Source organism: Oncorhynchus kisutch, linkage group LG13 (genome assembly GCF_002021735.2).
Source record: "Oncorhynchus kisutch isolate 150728-3 linkage group LG13, Okis_V2, whole genome shotgun sequence".
NCBI lineage: Eukaryota > Metazoa > Chordata > Actinopteri > Salmoniformes > Salmonidae > Oncorhynchus > Oncorhynchus kisutch.
This window is the reverse complement of record NC_034186.2, coordinates 50,093,902-50,117,721: the sequence shown is the minus strand read 5'-3', so window position 1 is coordinate 50,117,721 and position 23,820 is coordinate 50,093,902. Positions and strand designations below refer to the sequence as shown.

At 42.6% G+C, this 23,820-nt stretch overlaps 1 long non-coding RNA gene across 1 annotated transcript in view; it reads left to right on the top strand.

Moving 5' to 3' along the window:
* The first annotated feature begins 3,541 nt into the window (after positions 1–3,541).
* The window catches only part of LOC109901517 (uncharacterized), a 52,942-nt gene continuing 32,663 nt past the window's right edge, over positions 3,542–23,820 (top strand). The window contains exon 1 of the long non-coding RNA XR_002256746.2: positions 3,542–3,722. This is a non-coding gene — a long non-coding RNA (uncharacterized LOC109901517). The remainder of the gene's footprint in view (positions 3,723–23,820) is intronic.

Here is a 23,820-nt window from a genome sequence, read left to right as displayed (position 1 = left end):
AGGCCCAAACCATGATGCTGCCACCACCATGTTTGACAGTGGGGATGGTGTGTTCAGGGTGATGAGCTGTGTTGCTTTTACGCCAAACATAACGTTTTGCATTGTTGCCAAAAAGTTCAATTTTGGTTTCATCTGACCTGAGCACCTTCTTCCACATGTTTGGTGTGTCTCCCAGGTGGCTTGTGGCAAACTTTAAACTTTAAACAACACTTTTTATGGATATCTTTAAGAAATGGCTTTCTTCTTGCCACTCTTCCATGAAGGCCAGATTTGTGCAATATACGACTGATTGTTGTCCTATGGACAGAGTCTCCCACCTCAGCTGTAGATCTCTGCAGTTCATCCAGAGTGATCATGGGCCTCTTGGCTGCATCTCTGATCAGTCTTCTCCTTGTATGAGCTGAAAGTTTAGAGGGACGGCCAGGTCTTGGTAGATTTGCAGTGGTCTGATACTCCTCCCATTTCAATATTATCGCTTGCACAGTGCTCCTTGGGATGTTTAAAGCTTGGGAAATCTTTTTGTATCCAAATCCGGCTTTAAACTTCTTCACAACAGTATCTCGGACCTGCCTGGTGTGTTCCTTGTTCTTCATGATGCTCTCTGCGCTTTTAACGGACCTCTGAGACTATCACAGTGCAGGTGCATTTATACGGAGAATTGATTACACACAGGTGGATTGTATTTATCATCATTAGTCATTTAGGTCAACATTGGATCATTCAGAGATCCTCACTGAACTTCTGGAGAGAGTTTGCTGCACTGAAAGTAAAGGGGCTGAATAATTTTGCACGCCCAATTTTTAAGTTTTTTATTTGTTAAAAAAGTTTGAAATATCCAATAAATGTCGTTCCACTTCATGATTGTGTCCCACTTGTTGTTGATTCTTCACAAAAAAATACAGTTTTATATCTTTATGTTTGAAGCCTGAAATGTGGCAAAAGGTCGCAAAGTTCAAGGGGGCCAAATACTTTCGCAAGGCACTGTATATAGTAACTACACTCTACTGAATTCAACTGAACCTTACCGCACTGTACTGCAATGTACTGTACTGTACTTTGCCCTACTGTACTGCACTGTACTGTACACTTTACAGTATTCTGTACTAACTGTGCTGTGCTGTACTGTGCTGTCCAAACTTGTAAAACATAGACGTCTTTTCAACATCTTCTAGGCGTCTTTTCAACGTCATTAACTTACTTTGTTCCAATGGGGATGATAATATTCCTCTCAATGTTTTGTGATCTTGACCTATAATTGACCACATGGATGACATCTCATACGGAGGACACACATTTTTATCTTGACATTTATTACACAACAACCAACCCGTGCAACAACCAACCCCAGTCTCCCCTACACTGGACTGGATTCAGAGTTCACATGACTTCTGCTGGACTGACGTGGACAACTGCTGTGGGGTCAGTGGGTGTGTGTTACATTGTGACTCTTCCAGAGAGGTTGTGGGTGGCTGTGCGTGCATGTGTGTGTGAGTTCCCTTGTGGCATGGTGTGAGGTCTGTAGCATTTGACTTTGATGGGTTTGTGCTAGTGCTTGTGTGTGCTAGTGTGTGTTTGTGTGTACGTACGTGTGTGCGAGCGTGCAAATGGGTGATTGTGAAGACGACAACGTGAGGTCATTGGGTCATATGAGGACATAGACAGGGGGTGTGGTTGGTGTTGGTAGGTTGATGGAAAGTACACATTCCGATCCTCCTCCCACCATGCAGTGACACACCCATAGAATGTAAACTTCACCATAATAACCAGCACTTTTAACAAACTCATGAGAGCAGTAGCCAGGTGAATGACAGTACTCATATCAACCTAGACTCACAAAGTGAAGCACATATTGAATGCTGCTTTACCTACATTATTTTTGTAAAGTTGGAAACAATGAATGTTTAACTTTGTGACTTTGTTCTATTTATAAATGAACCAGCAATGATTTACTGAGACATGCTCCTTCCTGGTAAGAATGGTATTGCATGAGTCCATTTTCATCTTTTGATTGATTAAAAAACGGCACCTAATACCCCGTGGTGCCAAGGTCAAAAGATGAATACATTAAATAACATAACCGACAAAGGTTGGTGTTTGATTGTAATGTATTACGCTGAGTACAATGACAACTGGCAAACCCCCCTGAGGGACTTCCAGATCTGTCACAGTCAGGATCTGCCTTGCAACATGTGCAGCAAGGCCCAATTATAAAAGCTGCACAAAAAGGCCCAAAAAGCCAAAGCAAAGAAAAAACTTTGGTAAAACAAAATACATTTTTATTTGTTATTTATTTGTCCCCCTATCCATCCAGTGGGGATATGTAGCACATATGTAGGGTGTCAAACCCCTCAGCATGATAAGACAAAAGACACAGGAAACAGGTTTTACCTCACACATCACATCACGTACTATACCATGCCAACATATGCACAATGTATTTTCTCCTGCCTTTCCTCTATACCGCACGAAAAGGCTAAATGTTGCAGTCAAGCCATTTGTCACACTCCATATGCAAAAAGGCCATTTCCCAGCTTGGAATAGTAGGAGAGGAAAGACAAAAGTGTAGAGCAATCAAATGGTATGAGTCCCCCCAAAAATGAACCCTTCGCAAGTGCCTCAATGCAAGCAATCCCCCCTCTGAATGCCTGTAATTGCATGTAAAAAAGCTTTTTACAGCTTTGTTGCGTGGCTCATATATATGACCAAGAAGTAATTTTACGTGGCTCATATATCTGACCAAGAAGTAATGTTACGTGGCTCATATATTTGACCAAGAAGATTTGGCAGGCTCGGATGGTGCCTGGCTGAGGTTGGCGTGCGACACGGGTGACAGCTCCCACCTCTTCTAGCTGAGCGGTCTGTCATTACCCTTTTCTGGAAAACAGGCATTTTCCCCAAATCCATGCTTTCATTTTTTTCTTCTTGTAATAAAACATGTCGCCCACGTAAATGCACGCAGACATATTTAGACTTAACTACATGTTTGCACTTTTAGCGATTCATGGGTCCTACTTTAGACATAGTCTCTGAGATCGTGGGGAGCTGTGAGGGACAGAGAGAGAAATACAGGCAGACACCAGAGACCAATAAAACCTAAGACTATACCACATTCAACATGACAATCAATATCATTTGTGCACAGCAGTATGCATGTTTTATGTGTGTTTGAGTTATGTGTGCATGGGCATTTAAAGTGGAACTGGCAGCATCTTAGCAACATGAAATCTTTTAAAAATCTGTTCATATACAGTACACTCACAGGAAGAATATGAAACTTAAAAATAACAAAAATCTGACAAGTGAGCACTTGGATATGGTCATTTTCACATTTTCATAAATTCCTAGAATGTTTGGGATTTACGTATACTAAGGCATTTGTGAAAATTCTATAGCAATGTGTTTGGACAAATTGCAGTAAATTATAAAACCTGATAAAAACATCTCTCTTGTCCAGGACCAGAGTCCACACAGACCACTGCACCATAGCCAATCAGAACTACAGTAGACCTTTATGCAAACAAGTCATTTGCCACACAGGCCTGCCATCACTCACTTTGAACTGGACTGTGTGTTTACAGGTAGTTGCAACAGCGGGATTTTAGCTTATTAGAATGCATTCGCCAAAAGCCACAAAATACAGCTGAACGGATTTCTACAAATACCACAGGAGTCTCTTGCATTTGGGAACTTTACAGTCCTATTGGTCAAACAACCATGAAAAGGTAGGCTCTCTCTCCCTCAGGTATGCACACCAACAACAACAAGATCAATAACTAATGCTAGCCAGAGCAAGATGTGCTGAAATCTAACAAAGGAACATTAGATAAACCCTCTCAAACTTTTTCAGCTAGTTGTCCATCAAAATTGCACTGATAAACGATTGGAAATTGTACTGTAGCCTACTCATCCTTCTGCAGCTTGCCTGCCAATGTATGCTTGTCCCAACCAAGCACCCAAGCTAACTGGTTAAAGTTGGCAAGCTTGCTAGCTAGCTACTTCCAGACACAAATGAGAGAACACTTCACTCTGACAATTTTACTCACCCTAGCAGAGTTGGTTAGACTGTTTACGCTCTGTTATCTAGAGCGTTCATGACTAACTATAACTTTTTTGCCTACGTTTACTGACACCAGTCATATTCAGTGAGTGTTGTGCGTTCGTAAATTCCTCAGATATTCTGCTTTGAAATCAGAGTAGCTAGCTAGATAGCCAGAGTGAATTTGCCAAAGTGAAAGAGATATGCTAGCTAACAGATAACAGTTGTTTAAGTTCTTGCTAGCTAACCAAATGACACCTGCATCTAGCTGTTTATAGCCACCAAAAAATGACATGAGGGGTAAAAGTCAGTCAGTCAGTCACTCACTCACACACTCCTCCAATTACATGACTGGATAATGGACATCCTGACGGGCCACCCCCAGGTGGCAAAATATTCGCCACGCTGACCCACAACATGTGTGCCCCCCGGGGTACATGCTCAGTCCCCTCCTGTACTCCTTGTTCATTCATGACTGCATGGCCAGTCACGACTCCAACACCATCATTAAGTTTGCCGATGACACAACAGTGGTAGGCCTGATCACCGGCAACAACGAGACAGCCTATAGGAAGGAGGTCAGAGACCTGTCCATGTGGTGCCAGGACAACAACCTCTCTCTCAACGTGATCAAGACAAAGGAGATGATTGTGGACTATAGGAAAAGGAGAACCGAGCATGCCCCATTCTCATCGATGGGGCTGTAGTGGAGCAAGTTGAGAGCTTCAAATTCCTTGGTGTCCACATCACCAACAAACTAACATGGTCCAAGCATACCAAGACAGTAGTGAAGAGGGCATGACAAGACATATTCCCCCTCAGGAGACTGAAAAGATTTGGCATGGGTCCTCAGATCCTCAAAAGGTTCTACAGCTGCACCATCGAGAGCATTGGTTGCATCACTGCCTGGTATGGAAACTGCTCGTCCTCCGACCCCAAGGCACTACAGAGGGTAGTGCGTACGGCCCAGTGCATCGCTGCGGCCAAGCTTCCTGCCATCCAGGACCTCTATACCAGGCAGTGTCAGAGGAAGGCCCTAACAATGGTCAAAGACTCCAGCCACTCTCTTCGTAGACTGTTCTCTCTGCTACCGCATTGCAAGCGGTACCGGAGCACCAAGTCTAGGTCCAAGAGGCTTCTAAACATATAATCAAATGGCTACCCAGACTATTTGCATCTGCCCCCCCCCTTTTTACGCCACTGCTACTCTCTGTTATTATCTATGTATAGTCACTTTAATAATTCTACCTACATGTACATATTACCTCAATTACCTCGACTAACGGTGCCCCCGCACATTGACTCTGTACCGGTACCCCCTGTATATTGTCTCGCTATTTGTATTTTGTATTTAGCAGCAGCTACTCTTCCTGGGGTAGAGCAAAATTAAGGCAGTTTATAAAATTAAAAACAAATTACAATACATTCACAGATTTCACAACACACTGTGTGCCCTCAGGCCCAAACTCCACCACTACCACATACTGTAACTACAGTACTATATCCACGTATGTATAGTGCGTATGTTATCGTGTGTATGCATGTGTCTGTGCCAATGTTTGTTTTGCTTCACAGTCCCCGCTGTTCCATAAGGTGTTTTTGTCTGTTTTTTAAACAAATTTTACTGCTGGCATGAGTTACTTGATGTGGAATATAGTTCCATGTAGTCATGGCTCTATGTAGTACTGTGTGCCTCACATAGTCTGTTCTGGACTTGGGGACTGTGAAGAGACCTCTTGTGGCATGTCTTGTGGGGTATGCATGGGTGTCCGAGCTGTGTGCCAGTAGTTTAGACAGACAGCTCGGTGCATTCAACATGTCAATACCTCTCATAAATCGAAGTAGCGATGAAGTCAATCTCTCCTCCACTTTCAGCCAGGAGAGATTGACATGCATATTATTAATATTAGCTCTCTGTGTACATCCAAGAACCAGTCGTGCTGCCCTGTTCTGAGCCAATTGCAATTTTCCTAAGTCCTTTTTTGTGGCACCTTACCACACGACTGAACAGTAGTCAAGGTGCGACAAAACTAGGGCCTGTAGGACCTGCCTTGTTGATAGTGTTGTTAAGAAGGTAGAGCATTGCTTTGTTATATACAGACTTCTCCCCATCTTAGCTACTTCTACATCAATATGTTTTGACTATGACAGTTTACAATCTAGGCTTACTCCAAGCAGTTTCACCATCTTAACAGCTCAATTTCCACATTATTTATTCCAAGATTTAGTTGAGGTTTAGAGTTTAGTGAGTGTTTTGTTCCAAATACAATGCTTAAGTTTTAGAAATATTTAGGGCTAACTTATTCCTTGCAAGGGGCCTAAACAGCTACCCTGGGGGATTCCTGATTCTAACTGGATTTTACTGCTGCTCTTTAACTACTTCTCACTTTTATTTCTTATTCGTATTTTTTAAACTGCATTGTTGGTTAGGGGCTTGTAAGTAAGCATTTCATTGTAAGGTTGTATTCGGCGCATGTGACTAATACAGTTTGATTTGATTTTGATTTGACAACCTTTTAGCAGCTAGCTAGCTAGGTCTCTAGTTAACGTTAGGCTCCATGTTTTTAGCTTGCTACATAGATATACATGATAGCCTATTAGCCACGTTATGATGGACTTGTGATCATTGCCCTTGCTAGTCTGATTGTATTGACATTCCCAGCCTTATTTACATTTGTCAGTTTTTGTCCAAAATATTGAGTCATTGAAACTGAAACAGTGCATCCCGAATGGAGGCAGCAAACAATGTACCAGGTCAGCTGTGATTTACAACCTGAAAGCAATAGTTTTTGGACTACCAAGAAATGTATTGGTGAATTACATTAATCATGCATTGAATTGCATCCATCTATTTTGCCAACAATGCGTTAGTGTACAGTCGTGGCCAAAGGTTTGAGAATGACACAAATATACATTTTCACAAAGTTTGCTGCCTCAGTGTCTTTAGATATTTTTTGTCAGATGTTACTATGGAATACTGAAGTATAATTACAAGCATTTCATAAGTGTCAAAAGCTTTTATTGACAATTACATGAAGTTGATGGAAAGAGTACATTTTTGCATTGTTGACCCTTCTTTTTCAAGACCTCTGCAATCCGCCCTGGCATGCTGTCAATTCATTTCTGGGCCACATTCAGGGCTTGATGGCAGCCCATTCTTGAATAATCAATGCTTGGAGTGTGTCAGAATTTGTGGGTTTTTGTTTGTCCACCCACCTCTTGAGGATTGACCACAAGTTCTCAATGGGATTAAGGTCTGGGGAGTTTCCTGGCCATGGACCCAAAATATCAATGTTTTGTTCCTCGAGCCACTTAGTTATCACTTTTGCCTTACTGCAAGGTGCTCCATCATACTGGAAAAGGCATTGTTCATCACCAAACTGTTCCTGGGTGGTTGGGAGAAGTTATTCTTGGAGGATGTGTTGGTACCATTCTTTATTCATGGATGTGTTCTTAGGCAAAATTGTGAGTGAGTCCACTCCCTTGGCTGAGAAGCAACCTCAGACGTGAATGGTCTCAGGATGCTTTACTGTTGGCATGACACAGGACTGATGGTAAGCGCTCACCTTATCTTCTCCGGACAAGCTTTTTTTCCAGATGCCCCAAACAATCGGAAAGGGGATTCATCAGAGAAAAGGACTTTACCCCAGTCCTCAGCAGTCCAATCCCTGTACCGTTTGCAGAATATCAGTCTGTCTCTGATGTTTTTTCTGGAGAGAAGTGGCTTCTTTGCTGCCATTCTTGACACCAGCCCATCCTCCAAAGGTCTTCGCCTCACTGTGCGAGCAGATGCACTCACACCTGCCTGCTGCCATTCCTGAGCAAGCTCTGTACTGGTGGGGTCACGATCCCGCAGCTGAATCAAATTTAGGAGATGGTCCTGGCGCTTGCTGGACTTTCTTGGGCACCCTGAAGCCTTCTTCACAACAATTAAACCCCTCTCCTTGAAGTTCTTGATGATCCGATAAATGGTTGATTTAGGTGCAATCTTACTGGCAGCAATACTGCCTGTGAAGCCCTTTTTGTGCAAAGCAATGATGACGGCACGTGTTTTCTTGCAGGTAACCATGGTTTACAGAGGAAGAACAATGATTCCAAGCACCACCCTCCTTTTGAAGCTTCCAGTCTGTTATTCAAACTCAATCAGCATGACAGAGTGATCTCCAGCCTTGTCCTTGTCAACACTCACACCTGTGTTAACATGATGTCAGCTGGTCCTTTTGTGGCAGGGCTGAAATGCAGTGGAATTTTTTTTTGGGGGAAGGATTCAATTCATTTGCATGGCAAAGAGGGACTTTGCAATTAATTGCAATTCATCTGATCACGCTTCATAACATTCTGGAGTATTTGTAAATTGCCATCATACAAACTGAGGCAGTAGACTTAGTTAAAATTAATATTTGTGTCATTCTCAAAACTTTTGGCCACGACTGTACGTCATGGCATGTTGAGTCAAATATAACCTATTTTAAAACCTCTTATCAAGTTGGTTTTGTAGCATAAACTGGGAATTTTATATTTCTTGCTGATATTATGATTGTCTGTTAGTTTCATAAATGCAAAGTAGTTAAAATGCTGTCAATTCCACTTTTTTACAGCTAATGCTGCAGTCTCTGCAATGACACAGTGAAATTTTGAGTAACATAAATGATCCTATCCTCTGGATGTTTTTGGTTAGGGAGCATGGGTATTTAGACCACAGATTGCAGCCACAGTCAAACACCAGCATGTCTCTCACATTCCCAAACTTAAAGTCTTCACAGAGCTGATAGTTATACCACCCACCTTGAATTCCCATATGGACACTAGCTACATGCCAGGTTAAAGCCTGGACCTGAGTCTGCACTGTCCCTGTCTTTCTCAATGTACCATGATTCCTTCTCTATGGAATCCTGAGATACTAAACCTCCTCTTTTCCCATTAGACCACTATAGTATTACTATCTCCGTATATTATTTTACCCCCACACCAAAACCCATTCCCCACCACTGTATGTTTTGTGTAATCTCGGAAACTCAGATACAAAATCTTGCATAACTGTTAAGATACATATATGTTATGCACGTCTGTCCATGAGAGATTAGTGTTGTGTAATGCACTTAAATTGCCCCCCCCCCTCCCGAGATGATGGCCATTTTGTACAGTGTGGCCAGTGATCCCAATGATGATACTGCATAGAGAGAGAAGATTGATAACTGTGTAAAACTCCAGTGGTGACACCAAAGAATTTACATTACAGCTCACATTTTACACTCCCTAGGGGGATGTGATGAGAGTGGTTTTGACTGGGGCTTGTCAGGGGTCAAACTAGGCTTCACTAAATGCTATTATAGGTTCATGGCTGAAATTTACTCATATGCCTGACGGGTATGTTTTTCAGTGATCACCATTTAATCTCTTCATGTTCCTGGAACAGTACTCATGACCAGACATATCCAGTGAATCTCATAACGCTGTATAATAATTAATTGCCAGAGAATCTACCACAGAAAATATGTCCATAGTGATAAAAAAAAACATTGTGGTGTACACTACATTTAATTTGCACAATTTATGAAAAAATCGAATCCAATAATCTATGTCCTGCCAGCCACACCTCCCCATATTGAGATTCCTCTCATTTTAGCAACCACAATATGGAACCCATGTATGGTCATCTTTCTCAGCTCCCAATCTCACCATTCAGTGTGACACTACTTTATATCTGAATTACTACCCTTTTTTCTCTCCATCTCTACATCTGTCCCAAAAGTAACGGTGTTGTGTACTCTAGCAGTGTCATCCCATGGAGCAAACAGGACTCATCTTTAATGGGAACCATTAGTCTTCCTGGATCAACATGAGGTGCACATCTACCTTCACATCATCCCTGACAACATTTCCTGTCTCGCCGGGCCTCAGCCATAATCAGGAGTAAATGAGACGTGGTTGATTCTGGAGACAGGCCGTCTCTACGCTATTGCAGATAGGGATAAAGGGAGCATTACCCCTACCACTCCTCCTTCACATGTTCAGCAGCTTACCCAGAGAGAGAGTGGAGTCTGGGGTATGACGGTTTGTTTTCAGTGTCCTGTTATCTATTTTTGGGGTCTGTGATACGTCTGTCTCAAGTGCATCGTTGGCTCTACTTTACAGGATGTTCATACATCAAAGGATAGTAATTAATCTTACTTTTACCATCTTTAAGGCACACACTTTGTTGACTAATGCACTCCTTGCTAGTATGCAGGAGTTTATTTTTGATTAATTACCAAGTAAATTTCCCAAGGAAACTTTGTAACATACAATACTACACGCAATCACCCAGACAGAAAAATAAACAAAGCAACAAATTTGAAAGTGATATTGGTTCTGTAAACAAACACCAAGCACGAGAGACATGGTGCCATAAGTGTTTGTTGCTAAAGGATCTCTGCTGACTTTGGTGAGCAGGTCACTGCATAAAGACTATTCTCCACAGAAACAAACAGCATGGAGAGCAGTGAGACATCCCTTCAGTCACCTACAGTATTGCCCCTTTGTTTTTACATTTGATTTCAACTCTTGCTAACATATTGTTTAACTTGCATTCACTGGGAATTCAATTTTTTTCTGTAGTACTGTACTGTGTATACTATAGAATTCACTGTAGTGTTTTTGTGGGCATGACAGTACTACACTACAGTATACTACTACTGTAATGTTTTTGCAGACATGACTGTAGCATACTGAGGCGGCAGGGTAGCCTAGTGGTTAGAGCGTTGGACTAGTAACCGGAAGGTTGCAAGTTCAAACCCCCGAGCTGACAAGGTACGAATCTGTCGTTCTGCCCCTGAACAGGCAGTTAACCCACTGTTACTAGGCAGTCATTGTAAATAAGAAATTGTTCTTAACTGACTTGCCTAGTAAAATATAAATAAATACTATTCATTGTAGTGTTTATGTGGACTTTACTGTAGTATTTTTGCGGACATGACCGCACTACACTATCAATCAAATCAAATTGTATTGGTCACATATATGTGTTTAGCAGATGTTATTGCGAGTGTGCTTGTGCCTATAAACTCAGCAAAAAAAAGAAACGTCCTCTCACTGTCAACTGCGTTTATTTTCAGCAAACTTAACGTGTAAATATTTTTATGATCATAACAAGATTCAACAACTGAGACATAAACTGAACAAGTTCCACAGGCATGTGACTAACAGAAATGGAATAACAAAGGGGGGTCAGAATCAAAAGTAACAGTTAGTATCTGGTGTGGCCACCAGCTGCATTCAGTACTGCAGTGCATTTCCTCCTCATGGACTGCACCAGTTCTTTCTGTGAGATGTTACCCCACTCTTACACCAAGGCACCAGCAAGTTCCCAGACATTTCTGGGGGGAATGGCCCTAGCCCTCACTCTCCGATCCAACAGGTCCCAGGTGTGCTCAATGGGATTGAGATCCGGGCTCTTCTCTGCCCATGGCAGAACACTGACATTCCTGTCTTGCAGGAAATCTCGCTCAGAACGAGCAGTATGGCTGGTGGCATTGTCATGCTGGAGGATCACATGAGGAAGGGTACCACATGAGGGAGGAGGATGTCTTTCCTGTAACGCATAGCGTTGAGATTGCCTACAATTACAACAAGCTCAGTCCGATGATGCTGTGACACACGCCCTAGACCATGACAGACCCTCCACCTCCAAATCGATCCCGCTCCAGAGTACAGGCCTCTGTGTAACGCTCATTCCTTTGACGATAAACGCAAATCCGACCATTACCCCTGGTGAGACAAAACCGCAACTTGTCAGTGAAGAGCACTTTTTGCCAGGCCTGTCTGGTCCAGCGATGGTGGGTTTGTGCCCATAGGCAACATTGTTGCCGGTGTTGTCTGGTGAGGACCTGCCTTACAACAGGCCTACAAGCCCTCTGTCCAGCCTCTCTCAGCCTATTGCAGACAGTCTGAGCACTGATGAAGGGATTGTGTGTTCCTGGTGTAACTCGGGCAGTTGTTGTTGCCATCCTGTACCTGTCCCGCAGCTGTGATGTTCGCATGTTCCGATCCTGTGCAGGTGTGGTTACACATGGTCTGCCACTGTGAGGACGATCAGCTGTCTGTCCTGTCTCCCAGTAGCACTATCTTAGGCGTCTCACAGTAAGGACATTGCAATTTATTGCCTTGGCCACATCTGCAGTCCTCATGCCTCCTTGCAGCATGCCTAAGGCACGTTCACGCAGATGAGCAGGGACCCTGGGCATCTTTCATTTGGTGTTTTTCATAGTCAGTAGAAAGGCCTCTTTAGTGTCCTAAGTTTTCATCAATGTGACCTTTAATTGCCTACTGTATGTAAGCTGTTAGTGTCTTAATGACCGTTCCACAGGTGCATGTTCATTAATTGTTAATGGTTCATTGAACAAGCATGGAAAACAGTGTTAAAACCCTTTACAATGAAGATCTGTGAAGTTATTTGGATTTTTACAAATGATCTTTGAAAGACAGGGTCATGAAAAAGGGACTTTTCTTTTTTTTCTGGTTTTAGTTCCAACGGTGCAGCAATATCTAACAAGTAATATCTAACAATTTCACAAGAAATACCTAATACACACAAATCTAAGTTAAGCAATGGAATTAAGAATATATATATATATGGATGAGCAATGTCAGAGTGACATAGACTAAGATACAGTAGATAGTATAGAATACAGTATATACATATGAGATGAGTAATGCAAGATATGTAAACATTATTACAGTATTCACTGTAGTGTTTTTGCAGACTTTACTGTAGTATTCACAGTAAAATCCTCAAAAACATTTCAGTAAATACTGCAGTATACTGCAGTTATATCCTAAAAAACACTACAGTGAATACTACAGTAAAGTCCGCAAAAGCACTACAGTGAATACCATAGTATATCATAGTCATGGCCGCAAAAACACTACAGTGAATACTACAGTTATGTCCGTAAAACAACTACAGTGAATACTGTACACTACAGTCATGTCTGCAGAAACACTACAGTGAATACTACAATAAAGTCCACAAAAACTCTACAGTGAATACTATAGTGTAGTACAGTTATGTCCACAAAAACACTACAGTGAGTATTATAGTCATGTTCTGCAAACAAACTACAGTAAATATTATAGTATACTATAGTAATGTCCGATTTTTTTTGCAGTGAATACTATAGTATACTAAAGTTATATCGGCAAAAACACTAGAGTGAATACTGTATACAATAGTCATGTACACAAAAATATTACAGTATACTGCAGCAAAGTTTGCAAAAACACTACAGTGAATACGACAGTACACTACAGTCATGTCGGCAAAAACACTACAGCGATTATTATAGTATACTACATTCATGTCTGCAAAAATACTAGAGTGAATACTGTATACTATGTCACGTTCTGACCTTTATTTCCTTTTTTTTGTCGTTATTTAGTATGGTCAGGGCGTGAGTTGGGGTGGGAAGTCTGTTTGTTTTTCTATGATTTTGGGATTTCTATGTTTCGGCCTAGTATGGTTCTCAATCAGAGGCAGGTGTCATTTAGTTGTCTCTGATTGAGAATCATACTTAGGTAGCCTGGGTTTCACTGTTTGTTTGTGGGTGATTGTATATGTTAGTTGCTTGTGTCAGCACAGTTCTCATTATAGAGAGAACTGTACATAGTCTATCGGTAAATAGCTCACCCATTTTTACCTTCCTCATCCCCATACTGTTTTTATTTATTTACTTTTCTGCTCTTTTGCACACCAATATCTCTACCTGTACATGACCATCTGATCATTTATCACTCCAGTGTTAATCTGCAAAATTGTAATCATTCGCCTACCTCCTCATGCCTTTTGCACACAATGTATATAGACTCTCTTTTTAGACTCTTTTTTTTCTACTGTGTTATTGACTTGTTAATTGTTTACTCCATGTGTAACTCTGTGTTGTCTGTTCACACTGCTATGCTTTTATCTTGGCCAGGTCACAGTTGCAAATGAGAACTTGTTCTCAACTAGCCTACCTGGTTAAATAAAGGTGAAATATATATATATTTTTTAAATAGCTTCACGGTCATTATTCGTTTATTGTTTTGTATAGTTTGTATTCAGTGTTCACTGCTTTCTTTAATTAAAAAATCATCATGAACACATACCACGCTGCATTTTGGTCGGCTCCTTACGACGATCGTGACACTCCCAGATTGCAATTCCTATGGCTTCCATTAGATGTCAGCAGTCTTTATTCAAGGTTTCAGGCTTGTTTTTTGAAAAACAAGCAAATATTTTGAGTTTTGGTGTGCACCGGAACAATATCAGTTTTATATCAGTCCCTCTGCGAGAGAGAGGGCACACGCATACTAATTTTCCTTTCCTATTAAACATACTACTTTCCGTATGAACTATTATAGTTTATTTACATTTTAGAGTACCTGAGGGTTGAATAGAAACGTCGTTTGACTTGTTTGGACAAAGTTTAGCGGTAGCTTTTTGGACTCCTTTGTCTGCACGTTGAATGAGTGGATTACTGAATTCGATGGCGCCAACTAAACTGACTTTTTGGGATATAAAGAAGGATTTATCTAACAAAACGACCAAAAAATGTTGTAGATGGGACCCTTGGGATTGCAAAAAGAGGAAGATCTTCAAAAGTAAGTGATTTATTTAATCACAATTTGTGATTTTATGAAGCCTGTGCTGGTTGAAAAATCTGTTGATATGGGGCTCCGTCCTCAGACAATTGCATGATATGCCTATTTTAAATCGGACATCAAAGTTAGATTAACAAGACTTTAAGCTTTTAAATTATATAAGAATGTTCATGAATGTTTAATATTACGATTATTTATTTGAATTGCGCACCCTCCAATTTCACCGGATGTTGTTGGCTGGTGTCCCGCTAGTGGGACGCCTATCCCTAGCGAGCATACGAGGCCTCTGGGTGTGTCTATATGTGGGACAAATCTACCCAGGGGACACAAGGGGGGTGGCAGTGTTGGCTGGTGGCTGACGGCCCGATGCACAGAGGACATACAAGTGATCAGGGATAGTTTATCTCTCTTTGGCAACTCGGCCTCAGGCCTGAAAATGTACCCCACCTGATGACATTTACACCATCCCTCCACCCTTCCACACCCACTCCAGTCAGGTTGTCCATTTCATCATCAGGTGTTTCATGGAACATAGCATCATACAGTGGGGCAAAGAAGTATTTAGTCAGCCAAGCGTTTTCTGTAAGTCTTCACAAGGTTTTCACACACTGTTGCTGGTATTTTGGCCCATTCCTCCATGCAGATCTCCTCTAGAGCAATGATGTTTTGGGGCTGTTGCTGGGCAACACGGACTTTGAACTCCCTCCAAAGATTTTCTATGGGGTTGAGATCTGGAGACTGGCTAGGCCACTCCAGGACCTTGAAATGCTTCTTACGAAGCCACTCCTTCATTGCCCGGGCGGTGTGTTTGGGATCATTGTCATGCTGAAAGACCCAGCCACGTTTCATCTTCAATGCCCTTGCTGATGGTAGGCTTTGTTACTTTGGTCCCAGCTCTCTGCAGGTCATTCACTAGGTCCCCCCGTGTGGTTCTGTGATCATTTTGACCCCACGGGGTGAGATCTTGCTTGGAGCCCCAGATCGAGGGAGATTATCAGTGGTCTTGTATGTCTTCCATTTCCTAATAATTGCTCCCACAGTTGATTTCTTCAAACCAAGCTGCTTACCTATTGCAGATTCAGTCTTCCCAGCCTGGTGCAGGTCTACAATTTTATTTCTGGTGTCCTTTGACAGCTCTTTGGTCTTGGCCATAGTGGAGTTTGGAGTGTGGACAGGTGTCTTTTATACTGATAACAAGTTCAAACAGGTGCCATTAATACAGGTAACGAGTGGAGGACAGAGGAGCCTCTTAAAGAAGAAGTTACAGGTCTGTGAGAGCCAGAAATATTGCTTGTTTGTAGGTGACCAAATACTTATTTTCCACCATAATTTGCAAATAAATTCATTAAAAATCCTACGATGTTATTTTCTGGATTTTTTTTCTCATTTTGTCTGTCATAGTTGAAGTATACCTATGATGAAAATTACAGGCCACTCTCATCTTTTTAAGTGGGAGAACTTGCACAATTGGTGGCTGACAAAATTATTTTTTGCCCCACTGTATGCATGCATGTATCGTTTCATATGCACATATAGTTTCATAGAAATATGGAAGATGGAATGTACGTGCTGAGTGAAAGCACAGGAGAAGACAGCATATAAGCTAAGAGTGACATAAAGTCTGAACATCTGATAGAGGACCAAGTCTATTTTTGAGGGAGTTTGAACGGACTTCCAAGTGCTTTTCAGACCGTGAATCAGTTAAACCTCAATCAACTGAAACATGTCTTTGAACTTGGTCACATACTGTAGCTTGGTCAGACGGCTGCCCCTTCAGTTCCTGTGACTTCGGAAACACCTGCAGGCAAAGCTGCAGCAGCTGTGAGACGTGACACAGGTCATGAACAGAACATGCAGGTCACACAGGGAACAGGATTTCAGTTAAAAGTGCAACCATTTGTCACGTCCTCCCCAGATATGGACGCGGCAAGGTGATGACTGGCCAATGAATATCACACAGAGGTTAGTGTACTTGTGAAAATAATAAAGGTTAAGGATGAACATTATAAAGAGGGGTTGAGAGAGAAAGAAGGAGAGGGCAAAGAGATTGCGAGAACATGAGAGTGGGGTAAGTGAGAGTGGGGTAAGAGAGAAAGGAGGGGGAGAATAGGGTGAGAGAGGCGTGAGTTTCCTGCCTGTTTTGGACTACTGCCAAACTTGACCTCCGCTTGGTTTAGTCTACTTGGATGTACTATTTTTGACTCTCCCACGGCCTGATGAAGCGCTTGCCTCCCTCCTGGTCTCCACCAGCCTCCACCGGCCTATACTGGAAACTAAATCCCCTCCAAAGTGCTATACTCCTGGCTATCATGGTAACATGGCCTCTGTTGAGTTGCTGTTTTGATGGGCCCAAGCTCTCTCCTTGCTGTTGTTATACTGGCAAGTTTTATGCCTTGGTTGTGTTTATTGTGGGTCCTAGTGCTGTCTGCTTTCTAGACTGTGGTTGGGATCTGGCTTCCTATAACTGTGGTGATCCTGCAAACTCTGTGATTTAATCTAACTATAGCACTGTGTGGATTGATTGACTTTTAGCTGATTTCTAGCCAACCCATTTTATTTGTGTGGATTTTAATTGACTGATTCCAAAATGGCTTCCACCACTTTCTGCCATATGGGAAAACTGACGTTTTTCAGATTGACTTCTACCACCTTCAGAGACTATGGTGAACATTTAATTTCATCCCATGTAGGAGCTGCACCTCCTTTGCACAGTTCCTGGGTAATATTAACTGTCAGACCACTTTACTTTTCCCACATTTTGTTACGTTATAGACTTATTCTAAAATTGATTAAGTTAAATGTTTCTCTCATCAATCTACACACAATACCCCATAATGTCAGAATGTCACAAAGCGAAAACAGGTTTTTAGAAATGTTTGCAAATGTATAAAAAATGTCAAATAGAAATACCTTATTTACATAAGTATTTAGACCCTTGGAGTCCACCTGTGGTAAATTCAATTGATTGGACATTATTTGGAAATGCACACCTGTCTATATAAGGTCCCACAGATGACAGTGCATGTCAGAGCAAAAGCCAAGCCATGAGGTTGAAGGAATTGTCCGTAGAGCTCTGAGACAGGACTGTTTAGAGGAACAGACTTGGGGAAGGGTACCAAAAAAATGTCTGCAGCATTGAAGGTCCCCCAGATAACAGTGGCCTCCATCATTCATAAATGGAAGAAGTTTGGAACCACCAAGGCTCTTCCTAGAGCTGGCAGCCGGGCCAAACTGAGCAATCGGGGGAGAAGGGCCTTGGTCAGGTAGGTGACCAAGAACCCACTCGTCACCCTGACAGAGCTCTAGAGTTCCTCTGTAGAGAAGCGAGAATCTTCTAGAAGGACAACCACCTCTGCAGCAATCCACCAATCAGGCTTCATGGCAAAGTGGTCAGACGGAAGCCATTCGTCAGTAAAAGGTACATAACAGCCTGCTTGGAGTTTGCCAAAAGGCACCTAAATGACTCTCAGACTATGAGAAAAAAGATTCTTTGGTCGGATGAAACCAAGATTGAACTATTTGGCCTGAATGCCAAGATTCACGTCTGGAGGAAATTATTTTGCACTTTGGGTTTCGTCCCGCTTTTATATATATATATATATATATATATATATATATATTTAGATATGCATATATATAGTGCTATAATAAATTCAGTAGTTCTAAACCTGCGACTGCTTCCTGCCTACTCCTCTCTACACTTGGGACAATTCCAATAGTTTTTTCAGCATTTATTTTGGGAAAAAGTGGCCTTGGTGATCTCGGTGCTGACGGGCCTGGATCTGGAGTGGGCGCACGCTGTCTGGGAGAGGGATGGTCTAGAAGTGCAGTCCTATGAGTGCTTCACTCAACTCTTCCGTGCCGTTTTTGACCACCCTACAGAGGGCTGAGAGGGAGGTGAGCATCTCCTTTGTCTATGCCAGGGGTCCGTCTGAGTATGCTCTGGTTTTCCAGACGGTGGCTGCGTCCACTGGCTGGAACGACCAAGCCCTGTTGACGGTTTTCCGCAGCGGGCTAGAGGCGGACGTCCAGACTGAGCTGGCCTGTCGTGATGAGGATCTCACGCTGGACCAGCACATCGCCATCCACCTGGGTAATCACCTGCGTGCCCATCATCGCCTATCCCGGGGGTTCGGGTCTCTCCTGGAACCTCTAGCGAGACGGAGTCCATGGAGGTGGGCACGATGCACCTTCCCCCAGAGGAATGTCAACGTCGTCATCAACAGGGTCTCTGCTCCTACTGCGGGGAGTCGGACCATCCCTGGAACACCTTTCCCAGAAGGAGAATCAGAGGAGGAAGTGACAGGCCGAGGAGCACTCCTGCAACTTCCCAGATAGGCATGGATGTGCCTTGCTCCTCTCTGTCCACCCAGCCCGTCCTCCTTCCTGTCACCTTTCCTTGACTCCCTATCCCAGTCCATGTCCTAGACAAATGTCCCCTAGGAACAGGACTGGTGTGCCAGACCACGATTCCCATTTCCCTCACAGTTGCCTACAACCACCATGAACGCATCACTTTTCTCATCTTAGACTCTCCTGCACACCCTGTAGTTTTAGGTTTCCCCTGGTTACAGTTGCATAACCAAGGATATTGTGGACAGAGAAGAGGTTGTTGGGTTGGTCGCAGGAGTGTAAGGGGAGGTGTCTCTCTGTCTATCTGTGCCATCTCTGTGGAAAGTCCGGACCAGGCCACCCACATCCCTATCCCGGAGGAATACCGGGAACTACAGGTGGCATTTTCGAAGACTCGTGCCACGTGCCTGCCCCCTCATCGCCCATGGGACTGCTCTATCAACCTACTGCCTGGTTCTACCCTCCCGCGGGGGCACATCTACCTACTCTCGCATGCTGAGACCGAAGCCTTGGAGGTCTATGTCCAGGAGGTGCTGGCCCAAGGATTCCTCTGTCCGTCCACCTCTCCGGCCTCTTCCAGCTTACCCGCTCCTACCGGCCGGGATCTAAGAACGTCAAGACCGATGCGTTGTCCCGGGTGCATGACACAGAGGATCGGAGGTAGAAACACCAGTCTCAACGTCAACAGGGAAGAGGCAACTCTGGGGTGCTGGCCTTCTATAGGTAGAGTTCTGTCCAGTGTCTGTGTTCTTTTGCCCATCTTGATCTTTTCTTTTTATTGGCCAGGCTTTTTCTTTGTAACTCTGCTTAGAAGGCCCTCATCCCAGAGTCGCCTCTTCACTGTTGACATTGAGACTGGTGTTTTGCGGGTACAATTGAATGAAGCTGCCAGTTTAGGACTCGTGGGGCATCTGTTTCTCAAACTAGACACTCTAATGTACTTGTCCTCTTGCTCAGTTGTGCTCCCATGTCTCTTTCTAGGTGTGCTTGGACAATTTTTGTTTGTTGGTGATATGGACACCAAGGATCTTGAGGCTCTCAACCTGCTCCTGTTACGTCCGTTGTTAGAAGGAGTCCAAGGTGCAGCGTGGTAGGCGTACATTATACTTTTATTTTAAATGACACCAAAAACCAATAAAATGCAAAACTAACGTAAAGCTATATGCAGTGCAGAAAGCAACTACACACAAACAAGATCCCACAACTGAAGGTGGGAAAAAGGGCTGCCTAAGTATGATCCCCAATCAGAGACAACGATAGACAGCTGCCTCTGATTGGGAACCATACCCGGCCAACAAAGAAACTAGAATTTCAAGGCCTACCTTCAAACTCAGTGCCTCTTTGCTTGACATCATGGGAAAATCAAAAGAATTCAGCTAAGACCTCAGAAAATGTTTTGTAGACCTCCACAAGTCTGGGTAATCATTGGGAGCAATTTCCAAAGGCCTGAAGGGTTACCATGTTCATCTGCACAAACAATAGTACGCAAGTATAAACACCATGGAACCACAAAGCCGTCATACCGCTCAGGAAGGAGACAGGTCCTGTCTCCTAGAGATGAACGTACTTTGGTGCGAAAAGTGCGAATCAATCCCAGAACAACAGCAAAGGACCTTGTGAAGATGCTGGAGGAAACAGGTACAAAGGTATCTATATCCACAGTAAAACGAGTCCTATATCGACATAACCTGAAAGGCCGCTCAGCATGGAAGAAGCCACTGCTCCAAAACCGCCATAAAAAAAGCCAGAATATGTTTTGCAACTGCACATGGGGACAAAGATCGTACTTTTTGGAGAATTGTCCTCTGGTCTGATGAAACAAAAATAGAACTGTTTGGCCATGATGACCATCGTTATGTTTGGAGGAAAAAGGGGGGGGGCCTTTCAAGCTGAAGAATACCATCCCAACCGTGAAGCACAAGGGTGGCAGCATCATGTTATGGGGGTGCTTTGCTGCAGGAGGGACTAGTGCACTTCACAAAATAGATGGCATCACGAGGAAAGAAAATTACGTGGATATATTGAAGCAACATCTCAAGACGTCAGTCAGAAAGTTCAAGCTTGTTCCCAAATGGGTCTTCCAAATGAACAATGACCCCAAACATACTTCCAAAGTTGTGGCAAAATGGCTTAAGGACAACAAAGTCAAGGTATTGGAGTGGCCATCACAAAGCCCTGACCTCAATCCCATAAAAAATGTGTGGGCAGAACTGAAAAAGTGTGTGCGAGCAAGGAGGCCTACAATCCTGACTCAGTTACACCAGCTCTGTCAGGAGGAATGGACCAAAATTCACCCAACATATTGTGGGAAGCTTGTGGAAGGCTACCCTAAACGTATGACCCAAGTTAAAAAAATTAAAGGCAATGCTACCAAATATTAATTGAGTGTGTGTAAACTTCTGACCCACTGGGAATGTTATGAAAGAATTAAAAGCCGAAAATAAATATTATTCTGACATTTCAAATTCTTAAAATGAAGTGTTGATCCTAACTGACCAAAGACAGGGAATTTTTATTAGGATTAAATGTCAGGAATTGTGAAAAACTGAGTTTAAATGTAGTTGGCTAAAGTTTATGTAAACTTCCGACTTCAACTGTACATTTACATATTACCTCGATTACCTCGACTAACCGGTGCCCCTGTAGCAGTGTGATGTTGTTCCCCTAGATTATGCACCAAGTTGCACACAAGGACCAATTCAAATAGGCCAGGTCGAGGGGATGTTAATAATTTGAAAATAATAATAATAATTTAGTGTGTTTTTTAAATGTAATTACAGCTGCATAGCTAATGTTATTCTTTGGTGTACAAACACTTTTTCATATCAATATTGGACATACACGGGATTGTAAAAGTTTGGTATATTTTGGTGTGGCCCATCGCGGGTTATCTGAATTTCCATACCCCCTTATTGTTCTCTTTTGCCTGACCTTCTGCATAGCAAGGTATGTTGTCCTTGGCTCCGAAATCGTTCAATATAAAACCGTGGTAATGTTACACAATGTGCTGTTATGCAACCATATGTTTGTTACAATATGGACAATATAAAGATTTATGTTAACAAGTTTCACCGAGCTCGCTAGGGTATCTATTGTAACTTGTGAGTACTTGGGACAGTGTTTGAGTGAGTGTTCATGTGCTTGCGCAGGTGCCTGAGAGCTATGACTGCGCCAAGGGCTAAAATATTGTGTATTGTCTCTTTGTGTGCAGGTATGTCTTTTATTTTGTCCGAATTATGTTCTATATCATTTTACTTGTATTGTATAGTGTGCTGTTGTGCACTAAATGTGTGCACGCAGCACCTGTTATTTATTTTTAGCGTTCTCTTTTGCCTGACCTTCGGCATAGCAAGGTGTCTGAGAGCTATGACTGTGCCAAGGGCTAAAATATTGTGTGTTGTCCCTTTGTGTGCAGGGCAAATAAAAATAATTCAACCAGCAGACCTCCAGTTGTGGCAGTGTCCTAATCAAAAGTACACAACGTAGAACGAACCATGCTATACCCCCGCACATTGACTCTGTACCTGTTGTTCATGACCTTGTCAATCCTTTAGACACTAAAATGAACTGTGCTGCTTTGTTTGTGGACCTGTCAAAAGCTTTTGATACTGTTGATAATTTTTTACAAGTTGTCCTCGATAGGCCTGAGCTCTGATGCCTGTTCATGGTTTTATGATGATCTTAGAGACAGAACTCAGGTCATCGTGATTGAAGGGGTTAAGTCTGAATTTCTTGAAGTACATAAAGGTGTACCACAGGGGTTGATTTTGGGACCTGTTCTCTTCACGATTTGTATAAACATTATTGGTCAGTCTGTTAAAAATGTTCAATTCAATCTTTATGCGGATGATACTATTATGTATGCTAATGCCCCGGCTCCCGAGTGGCGCAGCGGTCTAAGGCACTGCATCTCAGGGCCAGAGGCGTCACTACAGACCCTGGTTTGATTCCAGACAGTATCACAACCGGCCGTGATTGGGAATCCCATAGGGCGGCACACAACGGCCCAGCGTCGTTCTGGTTAGTGTTTGGCCAGGGTAGGCCATCATTGTAAAGAAGAATTTGTTCTGACGGACTTGCCTAGTTAAATAAAGGTTAAATAAAATAATTTAAATAAAGACCGTTGATCTGGTTGTGTCAAAACTACAGTCACATTTTATATTTATGCAGGAATCCCTTGCTGATTTAAAACTTGCGCTTAATATGGGCAAAACAAAATGCATGTTGTTTTTAAACCTTCGTAAGAATGTTTCAGATGAATTCACTCATTAGAAAGTGTTCCTGCATATAAATACTTAGGCATCTGGACGGATATGGATGAAATAGATCGTGCCTTTCTCTAAACAGTAAGAAGCAAATTATTCATCAACCTTTTAATCTGTTGTTGATGATGGTGCTATTATTTATGAAAAGTGCAGCTTCCACTACTCTTAAAACCTTTAGATGCCATCTACCATAGTGCCCTTCATTTTGTTACAGGTGATAGTTTTGATACTCACCACTGCATCCTGTATCAAAAGTTTGGCTGGACTTCGTGAAAGACCCGTAGATCTCTACATTACTCCTACTTTGTTTACAAGGCCCTACTTCATAAACTTCCATCTTATCTAACGTCTCTATTGAAGTATAGACACCTGAGTTGCCTGACACATGCAAAGGATTGGTTAGCTCTTTAGGCTCCTAGGGTCTTTGCCGAGCAAGGTAAATCTGCTTTAAGTTTTAATGCACTGTATTGCTGGAACAAAATGTAAAATATATTTAATCTTGATGTTCATGTACCGTTCAGAAAATTTGAACTATTGGGGACTTATGTG